The following is a 12,289-nucleotide window of genomic DNA, read 5'->3' as shown; positions in this document are numbered from 1 at the left end:
CCCTAGGTCTGGCTCCAAATCCTTAAGGAGAGGCCTCATGAGAGTCCATCCCAGATCTTCCATTTCCTGTGATCCATCCTTAATGGAGTGACCACTCAGAGTGATGCTTTTACCCAGGTGCTAAGCATTCTCTCACTAGAGATCTTTCATGTTCCCTAGAACCTAGTATTAAAAGACACCTGCCCTTTGATCAAACCTCCAAAGTCTCATTTCCAGATCTATCTCATTAAGTCTATGAAACAAGCCAACACTAAACACTCCATAAACCCTAGTGCACATACTTGAGTATTATTTACTATAACCTCCACAAAGTGAGTTGTAAACACACAGAAGTCTCCAATGCTCAAGGCTGGTAAGATGCAGCAGAATGATAAATAAGCTTTGATGATGATTTCAATGGATGGTAATTTCTTACTTCCACAGAGACTCCACAAACACAGCTGTCAGAAATGCATTGTGTAAATCAGATGCTAATTAAATTAAATTCCCACTAGAATTAAGGCAGCAAAGTATTTTGTCTTGTTTTCTTGCAAACTAGGCTCCTCAATCAAGACATCTGGAGCACTGGCATTTCAGGTACATAGAGAAAACAGCTGCAGCAAAGTGAAGCAACTGCTTTCATAATTAAATTGCCACCAGTAACAGGAAAATAGATGCTATTTTCACATTAGTAATGTTAAAAATGCACCCAATCTAGTGGAAACTGAGCTGGACTAGAAAAGAAGAGGACTGGGTTCTGATGTTTCAGAGAAACTATTTTATAATGCTAAGCTATTCTTCCTTGCATTCTCCTACCTCCAATTTCTTTCTTCCTTATTTCTTCTGCTTTATTTATGTGTGTATGTATGTACATATTTTGGTGCAAGTACTGGGGCTTGAATTTAGGGCCTCTTGCTTTCATTTAAATGTTTTTCTCCAGGCTAGCATTCTGTCACTTGAGCCACTTCTGGCTTTTTAGTGATTAATTGGAGATTAGAGACTCATGGACTTTTTTTTTTGCCATGCTGTCTTTGAACCTCAATCCTTAGATCTCAGTCTCCTGAGTAGCTAGAAGGACAGGAGAGAGCCACTAGCAACCAGTACTTCTTTGTAGTTCTTGAGTGTTAGCTAGAGCTAGATGATGTGTTGGATTCTGGAAACCTCATAGTCCACGAGTTCATTCTCCAGGTGCTCTGGTTTCCCTGAAAGACCAGGAAGTGGGACCCTAAGATCTCAGCACCTGAGAATTGGGGTTCCAGTGCTTTAAATATGAACTCTGATTCCAGCAGCTATCCTGTATCTCTTTCAACACTCTATCCCATTTCTCCGGTGAGGGGAATATAGAAGACATATCTCTATCTTCAGTGTTGAGATTTGAGTGAGAAAGCAAAGTATACCATAACAAACAATATTTCAGTTATTCTCCAGCTATAGATAATCAGATATAAGGAAATATTACCAAAGAAAGGAAGGAAGGAAGGAAGGAATAAAAGAAAAGAAAATACTACGTTAGCTGGGACATCTGATTTTCTGTTTTCTTAGGGCAGTGGTTCCAAATCTTAGGACTACCATCAGATCACCTCCATGGGAATTTTGAAATCTGCATATCATGGAAACATCCTAAAGATTTTGATTTTAGGGGTGACATCCTCACTGTATTACCTTCCCAGGTTTGTCTTTTTCTCCCAATATGTATGAACTTCCACCACAAATTCTCTGCCCACCTAATGGGTCTAGATTGATAAACTGCATCCAACACAACAGTTTATAAGCACCCTTTGGGGCCACTCTCACCACACTAGAAGAACAGTGTTGATCATAGAGAGTTGGTGATGACGGTGCGGGGTGGGGGCATCATCCTGGTATGGGCACAATTATTTCAGCCTGCATGCTGGAGAAGGCTAAGTACAAGGACGTTGGGGTGTCTCTTCTAGCTCTGGGTCTCCCCATAGAAGGCTGATGCTTATGAATGGTGTTGACGAGCAAAGAAGAACTTGAGAAGTGATTCACATGGCATCTTTCTGCTCCCTGACTTCTAAGTGGGAATTCTGTACTGTTTCCTTTTCTTCCTTTTCTTTTTTTTCAGTGCCCTCTCCTCACCTCTCCTCTGGAGAGTCATAATATTATGGTTTGGTCTGTATCTCATCTCTACCCTGTTTCTTTCTACTCAGCCTTTAGAAAGCCATTCGTTCCTGTTCACATTGGTACCACCCATAGGACCTAGTACAGGAACCACACAGAGGAGACAGGTGAATTTAATTCAAAGAAATGGCAAGGTCAGAAGGTGGGAAGGATTTCTATTTCATCTAAAGACAGACGGAATTAACATTTTGATGATTTTCCCTGGCCTTGAGTATTCTTTAGTGAGCCAAGTCTTCATCATTAGTTCCTATTATTTCTATTTATCACACATTTTTTTGAATCTGGCCACATGCTATCCAGGAGTATCATATATCATGTAAAATCACTAACTTATTTTTTTCCATGTGCATTCCTTATTTTCCAACACAATTGAGGAAGAAAAAACACCCTGCTGTTCTGAGTTTTTATTCTGCGGTATCTAGGAGAAATGTAAAATGATCCATCATATTCCAAAGAAAAATGACATATTCATCTATATAAGAATGTCAGCAGCCAAGGTATCCTCAACAGGTCGGCTGACGCCATTACTACATACTCTATAGACATAATGTTTTATGACATAGATTAATATGTATCTATGACATACAAACCCTCAGCTTAATTTTATTGATGTTCTAAAATCTATGTGCTAGTGATTGTAGATAGAGATTCTTTTTTTTGAGTACTTGTTTGTTAAACATGACAGTTGAAATATGATGTAAAAATCAATGTTAATAAAATCTAAAACAAACATGATATACACAAAAAATGTTAGAAGGTTTGCCATTGCCTAGGACTGAACTTATAAAAATATTACCCTCCATGTCACTGAAAGCTGCTGCACACTGATTACTGTGGTACACATCTGGAAATGTTGTCACCGGCCTGGGGGAAACAAGAAAAAAAGAAATCATTTTCCATGGGTCATAGCAGAAATAAAGATGAAAAAGTTTGGCTGGAGAGCTATAAATCAAAGAGCAGACATAGGTAGTGTATAAAGTACGAAAAATAGATGTTATATTCATATATTGCTTTGTCAAATGAGACTTGCTTTGAGTAACTAAAGAATTTTTTTTTTTGCCAGTCCTGGGCTTGGGCTCAGGGTTTGAGCACTGTCCTTGGACTTTGTCAAGGCTAGCACTCTACCACTTGAGCCTCAGCACCACTTCTGGCTTTTTGCTATGTATGTGGTACCGAGGAATCGAACCCGGGTCTTCATGCATGCTAGGCAAGCACTCTATCACTAGGCCAAACTCCCAGCCTTAAAGAATTATTTTTTTAAAAATTAAAGGATTTTTAAACTACAAGTGATAAAATAGAATCCAGATTATAACTCAGTATATAGTACTTAATATACAATGTAAGTAGTACTAAAGAAAAAAAGTAACGATTTCCGTTGGTGGGAGTGCAAACTCCTTCAACCACTATGGAAAGCAGTATGGCAGTTCCTCAAAAGACTAAACATAGAGCTCCCCTCTGACCCAGCAATTCCACTACTTGGCATTTACCCAATCATCCAGAAACAAGTACATACTAAATCCACTAGCACAACGATGTTCATTGCAGCACTTTTACCATAGCAAAGATATGGAAACAACCCAGATGCCCCTCAGTTGATGAGTGGATCAACAAGATGTGGTATTTATACACAATGGAATTCTATGCTGCTATCAGAAAGAATGACATCACCCCATTCATAAGAAATGGGAAGACTTGGAAAAAAATCATATTAAGTGAAGTAAGTCAGACTCAAAGGAACATAGACTCAATGGTTTCCCTCATTTGTCATAATCAGTAGAAACCTTGGGCTCTCCTAGCAGAGATTTACAATAGAACAAAACCTAGATACATAGGGCCATATAGAATGACGCTAAATGAAAGGACCTCCAGGATATAGAAACAAAAATATAAAGAGTGATTGTTGTCTTTAATGTACTATGTTATCTCTCATCTCTTTCGCTGTCCCTTGGTTATCTCATATTGTTATAGTATTTTACCTTGTTATCTGATATAGTGTATATATGTTTATTTGGTTATTTGAAATAGGATAGGGAAGGGGGGAAAACAACATGAGTGGTGGGAGAGCGAGGGAAATGGGGACCAAGGTATCAAAGTTTGTGAAGTAATGCACCTTCTATCTGGTGAATATAATCTAATACTTCTATTAATTACGATAAAAACATATGAAAAAATAACCATTTCCTCATTATATAAAGATTATTTTAGGCCAGGTGCTCATGGCTCATGCCTGTAATCCTAGCTACTCAGGAAGCTGAAATCTGAGGATCATGGTTCAAAGCCAGCCCAGGCAGAAAAATCTGTGAGATTCTTATCTCCAGTTAGCCACCAAAAAATCCTGGAAGTGGCGCTGGGGTGTGAAATGGTTGAATACTAGCCTTGAGCAAAAGAACCTCAGGGACAGTACCCAGGCCCTAAGTTCAAGCTCCAACACTGGATGGATACACACCCAAACACACACACACACACACACACACACACACACACACACACACACACACACACATTATATTTGCCAGATGGAAGGTGCATTACTTAACAATCATTGCGACCCCTTCTCATGCTTTTGTCCCCATTTCCCTCCCACACCCACTCACCTCATCTTGTTTCCCACCCTTCCCTATTCTATTTCAAATAAACATATATACAATATATGAGATAACAAGGTAAGATACTGGAACAATATGAGAATAACCAAGGGACAATAAAAGAGATGAGAAATAACATAGTACATTAAGAACAACAATCACACATTATATGGCTCTTGTTTCTGTATCTTGTAGGTCCTTTCATTTAGCCTCATCCTATATGGCCTTATGTATCTAGGTTTTGCCCTATTGTAAACCTCTACTAGAGAGTCCAAAGTTTCTACTAATTATGACAAATGAGGGAAACCATTGAGCCTATGTTCCTTTGAGTCTGACTTACTTCACTTAATGTTTTTTCTAAGTCTTTCCATTTTCTTACAAATGAAGCAATGTCGTTCTTTCTGATGGCAGCATAGAATTACACTATGGATAAATACCACATCTTGTTGATCCAATCATCAACTGAGGGGCATTGGGTTGGTTCCATATCTTGGCTATGGTAAATAGTGTTGCAATGAACATCATTGTGCTAGTGGATTTAGTATGTCCTTGTTTCTGGATGGTTGGGTAAATGCCTAGTAGTGGAATTGCTGGGTCAGAGGGGAGCTCTATGTTTAGTCTTTTGACTGCCCAATTTTCTTGCTCACAGCTGGCATGCTATCACTTAAAGCCACGCCTCAAGTTCTTGTTTTTTTGTTGTTTAATTAGAGATAAGAGTCTTTTAGATTTGTCTGCCTGGCTGGCTTCAAATGATGATCCTCAGATCTCACCTCCTGAGTGGTAGGATTACAGGTGTGAATCATCATCATCCAACACTGGTATGCACATCTTTAGATTATCACACTCTAAATTGTTTCACTTCATATATTGTATAAGAACCATACGGAAGTATATACCTCTACTTTCTCCCTCCTGGGCTTCAGGCTAACATCATATACTAGTATGGCAAATAGACAAAAGGAAAAGTGGAAGGGGAGAGAATATCCAGAACACATCAATACATGCGCACTCATTTAAAGTAGGTCACCTATGTCATTTTAAGTTCGTGGAAAAACAGTGGTCTTTAAATTTGTGATGACAGAAGGGACCTGAATGAAGTAACATTGAGCTTTTGCCTTATACCACATACAAAAATACATCTTGAGAGATCCTGAAAATACCCATGCAAACAAAACTATAGATCAACTTTAAGTGCACACATATAGCAACCAAGATTTAGAAAATCTTTTTTGGATATTTTTTATTGTAATTAATAGAAGGGTTACATTATTTTCACAAACATGGATACCCTTTCTCATGACATGGTCCCCATTTCCCTCCCCCAACCCCTTAGAAAATCTTTTCAAAAAAATTAAGATGGGAGTCTAGATGCATGAAATACAAAAATCAGAAGACAAACATAGATTATTAAAAATGTGTCACATACTTGTTCTACTCATACTATAAACTACGCATTGTAAACAGCTGATTTAAGGGGGAAACTGTGCTACAAATATGACTTATAGAAGAAAGGAAGATTCAAGCCAGGAGGCTCTTTACATTCTAATTAGCAACCACGAAATCAGAGGAAAGGAGATTTAAAGAAGAGAAATAAACATGGCCAATAATTATAAACCTGAAAAATAATTATAATGTCCTAGGGGTTTCCCACCTGTCTTCTCAGGGTACTAGAACAGGAGAGTTTATTGTCTGGATGCTACACCCAGTGAAGGCTGTTCATGTGGCAATTCTTCATCATCTCCAGAAGAATGGAGACATGAGAGTGAACTTGAGTGTTGTTTGTTATGTGCTAATATCTACTATGTCTATGTAGAATTCAACTGGAGAAGGGAGTCATAATTACAACTTCCTTGAGAAGCAAAGCAAAACTATCTCCTGGAGTATAATAAGTCAATAGTTCCATTTTTATATTTCAAATATGAGTCTAGAATCCTTGAATATTTTTTGGCCAGTTCTGGGGCTTGGACTCAGGTCCTGAGTACTGTCCTTGGGGTTTCTCAAGGCTAGAGCTCTACCACTTGAGCCACAGCACCATTTCCAGCTTTTTCTATGTATGTGCTACTGGGGAATCGAACTCTGGTCTTTGTGCATGCTAGGCAAGCACTCTATCACTAGGTCAAAATCCCAGCTCCCCAAATCCTTGAATATTCTGCCAGGCGAAATGCCCAGTGCCAGGACCAGGAAGTTTCCCTATTGAATCATAGATGGTAGCCCTTTGTCCCATCTTCTTTGAACCAAATAACTTATAGACTCCTCTAACGTTCCATCTCAGTGTTTGATCTTTCTATGAGAAAGAGGAGTCCAAGAAGGCACACCTCCATTTCAGAGTTCCTCTACCCCAAGTAAAGTTTGAAATCAATTACATGAGTCTTATGCCATTGATCTTTTGAAAAAACAAAGCATATTTTTTAAAGAGAGAGATAGAATAGATAATCACATGAAGTTCGGTTTGGGTTTTAAAGATACAGGTATACATTGGGTCTTCATGGGAAATGAATTTCTTTCTCAGGGTTAAGGTTAAACAGTCTACAGAGCATTGGACTATTTCATGCTATTGAAATGTACAGTGGTTTCTACCTCCTGGGTTTATTGGGAGTGAATTATGTGTTATAAAATCTTGTTAAGAGGAGTCTAGCTATATTTCCTTGAGAATTTTGAAAAAGAATTCATAGAACAAATAGAAAGATATAAGTTGTTTGTAAGATTTCTAATCAAACCAAGTTGTTTTTTCTTCTGAATTATTACTTCCCTGAAGGGTATGTATGTGTGTCAGTTGTGGAGCCCAAAGTAAGCTATTTGTTCAAGCATATAGTATTCCCTTTACTAATTATACTTATTCACATGACATTTCCTACATCCTGTGATGATAAATCATTTTTTCTCCTGTCCTCTCAGAAGATGCCTTCACTGTATTTCTTAAGCCCATATGCAATCATCTGAAAATATGTTTTATAAATCTCTAGTGTTAGGGATATAGAGGGGACAGATAGAATTGTGTTATGGATTATTTTTAAGTCAGCATAGATCATAAGGCCTGACGTGAGGATTTGATGGGTAGTTTAAAACCAAATCCCAAGAAAGATACAATCTAAACAATGATATTATTCTTAGGTGCCTTATTTTCTAATAGAATGCTCACTTGTTTGCTCATATAAAACATTCTTTGACACAGAAAAGCAACAGAATCTTGTGGAGTGTATGAATTCATTTCTTTATCCTTTTGCATGGTGTGTTTTGACTTTGAAAACATTGAGGATTGGCACTCACTGTTCCATCTTTCAAAGAGATTTTCAAGATTTTTTTTTTTGCCAGTCCCAGGGCTTCAACTTGTGGCACTGTCCCTGAGCTTCTTTTGCTCAAAGCTAACACTTGACCAATTGAGCCACTGTGCCACTCCAGCTTTTTCTGTATAAACAGAGTTAAACCCAGGGCTTCGTGCATGTGAGGCAAGCACTCTACTACTAAGCCACATTCCCAGACTATTTTCAAGATCTTATGTGCTCTGGATGCTCCAAGATGTTGAAGTAAGTCTATTATCAGTAAAGTGGGCCCAAGGCCCTGTCTCATCTCAGAGACATGGATCAGAAACTGAGGTCTTAGAATCCAATTGTGTCAAGTAACTGATCTTTTTCCTCTTAGGTCAGCTTATATTAAAAAGAATAAAACACGCAGAGAAGCTAAAAGAACAGCACATCACACATCTACAGATGTTCCACCTCTCTTGGTTCACCAGTTCTTAACCTTTTGTCATCCTTTGCTTTCAGCTATGTAGATAGATACAATTAAGTATCAAGCACTGAGAACATAGCCTTGAATACTTCAGCAACTCTCTCTAAGAATAAGTACATTTTGCTCATGACTACAGCGTTTAACGTTGATGCAGTAATGTGTCCTAATGTAGAGTCTAATCTAACGTTTCCCAATTGTTCCAGCACCTAGTATTCTTGATTTTCAGCCAAGATTCCATTCCTCAGCCCTTCCAGTCCCCAGACTGAATAATTCACTTAAATTGGCAATATATCTTCCTTAGCACATGCAAGGGACCAAGTTCTATCTGAAACTGTGCTGATCCTTTATTTTCTCCACCCTTACATTGAGAGATAGAAGGACCATGGCTGTTTGTGGGATTCTGGTCTGGAAGTCTTCCTGAAGAAGCAGTGTCTTTCCTTTACCCTGAGTGGATGAGCCTGGGGACTTCAAGGTACAGGGTTTTTTTTTTTTTCCTCAAACAGGTCCCTGCATTTGCCAGCTGCCATGCTAGAGGGGCATTTGCATTTAAAGTCAAGGCCAAGTTCATCTTTTCTGCCCTTGGCAATTAAGGCCCTTCTGGAGCTAGCTCTTGTTATCGCTCCAATTGTGTATCCATTTCCTCCTTACCACCGATCTTCCAGCTTTACACCACCTCTGTCAAAATATAAAGTTCACTTTTTATTTTTCATTTTTTTGGTAATGTATAAAGGGGTTACAGTTATATTAGCCAGATAGTAGGTGCATTACTTCTCACACATTGATACCCCTTCTCATATTTTTGTCCCCATTTCCCTCCCCAACCCCTCCCAATCATCTTGTTTTCCCCTCTTCTCTTTCCTATTTCAAATAAACATATATACAATATGCCAAGTAACAAAATCAGATACAGTAACAATATGAGATTAACCAAAGGGAAACAAAAAAGTAGAGAAATAACATAGTACATTAAGAACAACAATCACACAAAATAAAGCTCTTGTTTCCATATCCTGGAGATCCTTTCATTTAGCCTCATCCTATATTAGGCCAGTGCATATTTCTTCTGTCCAGTTCCTCCTCTAGGTCCCATAGACTCTCACTTCTATGTGGAATGTCACACTCTGTCACAATTTCCCATTAATTTGGAGGGACCACATGAACAGACCCAGGTCAGCTCAGTCTCTAGCACAGTGTTTCACCACTGTACATGCTCAAATGGTGCTCATAAACTAGATATCCATGGTGTTGAGTGAACTCTGCTTTACTGAGGAACTGGGTATCCTATGGTCTATGTATTCCTCAATACCTAGGTTTAGGCTAAGTGTTCAGTGGGTATTGTCAAATACATAGGAAGGAATCCCCATCTCTAGGAACTATGCTCTAGATGGGGAAGTGAAAAATGACAGTCACAGCTACCTATGAATGCACCAGAACTATGCAAAGGGACTTCTTAAAAATACAGATTCTTGATCTCATTCAGATTTCTGGTTTCACTTAGAGGTTTCAGTTGAGAAGGTCCAAGATATTTTGCTTTTCCCCAGAGCTGAGCAACAAACTTAAGGCCTTGCACTTGATAAGCAAGTGCTCTTCCATTGAGCTACATTCCCAGACCCAGAATTTTTAAAAATGTAAGTAATTCTGAAAAGACACCCACAAGAGTGCATGCCCTACTGGAAGGGAAAAGGAAGCTCATTGTCACAGGCCTAGTACTGGGCATTCTGTGAGATTATACATTATTATATTCAGTGAACTTTAGATTGGCAAACAAGGGAAAAAATTTGTGTTTCTAAAGTGTAGCTATGGGCCGGGAGAATAGCCTAGTGGTAGAGTGCTCACCTAGTCCTGGGTTCGATTCTTCAGTATCATATACACAGAAAAAGCTGCTAGTGGCACTGTGGCTCAAGTGGCAGAGGACTAGCCTTGAGCAAAAAGTACCCAAGAATAGTACCCTTGCCTTGAGTTCAAGCCCCAGGCATGGAAAAACCCCCCATAAAGTACAGCTATGGTTGCTTTACCAGAGGCAAATGAGACCTGTCTGGTTGGCCTTTTCTCTTTTTATTTCAATGCTGGAGACAGACCCAAGGCCTTCTCATGCTAGGCAACTGCTTTACCATTGAGCCACCTATACCCACACACCTTACTGGCCTTCTTTCTTTTTGAGGCACAGTCTCGCTGTGGCCCAAGCTGGCCTCAAACTTGTCAGCCTTTTTCTTTCACCTGTCAAGTGCTAGGATTCTGGGCATGCACTCCCATGCCTGATGTTTTGTACTATTCATGCTATTATGGTGTGACAGTGCAATGTCTCCAACAGGCTACTGATAAAATCTCGGCATCTGGCTGATGACATTATTTGGGAAGCTTTTGGAAGTTTTTGGAGGTAACATCACTTTTTAAGAGGTGTTTGATATTATTTAAACAAAGCAAAACAAATGTGTAGAAGTTTGTTTGAAGAGGCCCCAAAAGCTAAAACTTGGACTTGGGAATGTTAGTGTCTGAGCTCAGAGGAAGGCTTCAATGGATCTGAGAAATGAACCTCATCTAGGAAGATACAGCGAGTAAATGATTAGAACACAAGTATACTACAATAATAAAGATTGCTAAGATTGTTATAGAATAGGTATTTTGAGTGCTTGAGCTACAATCACTAATTTTAAACGTTATAGCTACGTTCTGTTATTATCCTGATTCTATAAATGATGAAACTAAGACCCTGAGAGTTTTAGTGACTAGTCCAAGGTCATACAGTACTTGAAGTGGTATTGAGATTCCAGAGAATCTGGTGTTGATTTCAAGGTTCTAGACTTTGGAGTAGAAAAGGTTTAGAAAGGGTGCTGAGAGGAATTCAAATGGAAACTTGACAAACTGTAGAAATCTGGGTAAAGTTGATACCAAAGGGTGTGTGTACGCGTGCGTGCGTGCACTTTACTATCATCAGGGAGATTTTGCTTCTCTCATGGTGAGAGCCACAATGGTGGGTCTCTTTCTCTCCTGCCTGCAACTTCTTATGACCAATGATTTTTTTCATATATTTTTTATTGTAATCAATAGAAGGGTTACATTACATTTGCCAGATGGAAGGTGCATTACTTCACATAAATTGATTCCCTTTCTCATTTCCCTCCCCCCACCCCCACCCTCATCTTGTTTTCCCCCCTTTCCTATCCAATTACAAATAACCAAATACGTATATATCCAATATATCAGATAACAGTGTGAAATACTGTAACAATATGAGATAACCAAGGGACAGCAAAAGAGATGAGAGATAACATAGTACATTAAGGACAACAATCACTCATTATATGGCTTTTGTTTCTATATCTTAGAGGTCCTTTCATTTAGCGTCATATTGTATGGCCTTATATATCTAGGTTTTGCTCTATTGCAAATCTCTGCTAGAAGAGTCCAAGGTTTCCCTGAACGTGCCCGATCTCGTCTTATGACGAATGATTTTAAAGAGGGAAAACACACATATACTCCGAGACCAGTTGTTGAAATAACACTGGCTCAGGAACCAAAACTCCCTCTCTCCTGCTCCTTGGTCATGCTGTATTCAACCATGCTAAGGAGATCATACCCCAAATCTCTTCTATATTAGCTTCATTTTTTATTGAACAATATCCATCTCATTATCAAATGATACAAGGTATGAGTGTATAGGAAAGTGCTTTGTAGTTCATCAAGTAGCACACAGACATTAATTAACATTGTTGCACCCATAACAGAACTTGTCAGTTTGCAAAACGTTGCTTCTTCTTTGTCTAAGTGCTGTGAAAATCCTAAAACACTCATTAAGAAATCCCATTTTTCCATCCCATCTCTTGAAAGACTGAATGAAGTAGGAGAATCTCAAA

Source organism: Megascapheus bottae, chromosome 10, assembly GCF_031878675.1.
Source record: "Megascapheus bottae isolate mThoBot1 chromosome 10, mThoBot2.hap1, whole genome shotgun sequence".
NCBI lineage: Eukaryota > Metazoa > Chordata > Mammalia > Rodentia > Geomyidae > Megascapheus > Megascapheus bottae.
The sequence above is the reverse complement of the archived record's forward strand: the minus strand, read 5'-3'. Positions refer to the sequence as shown.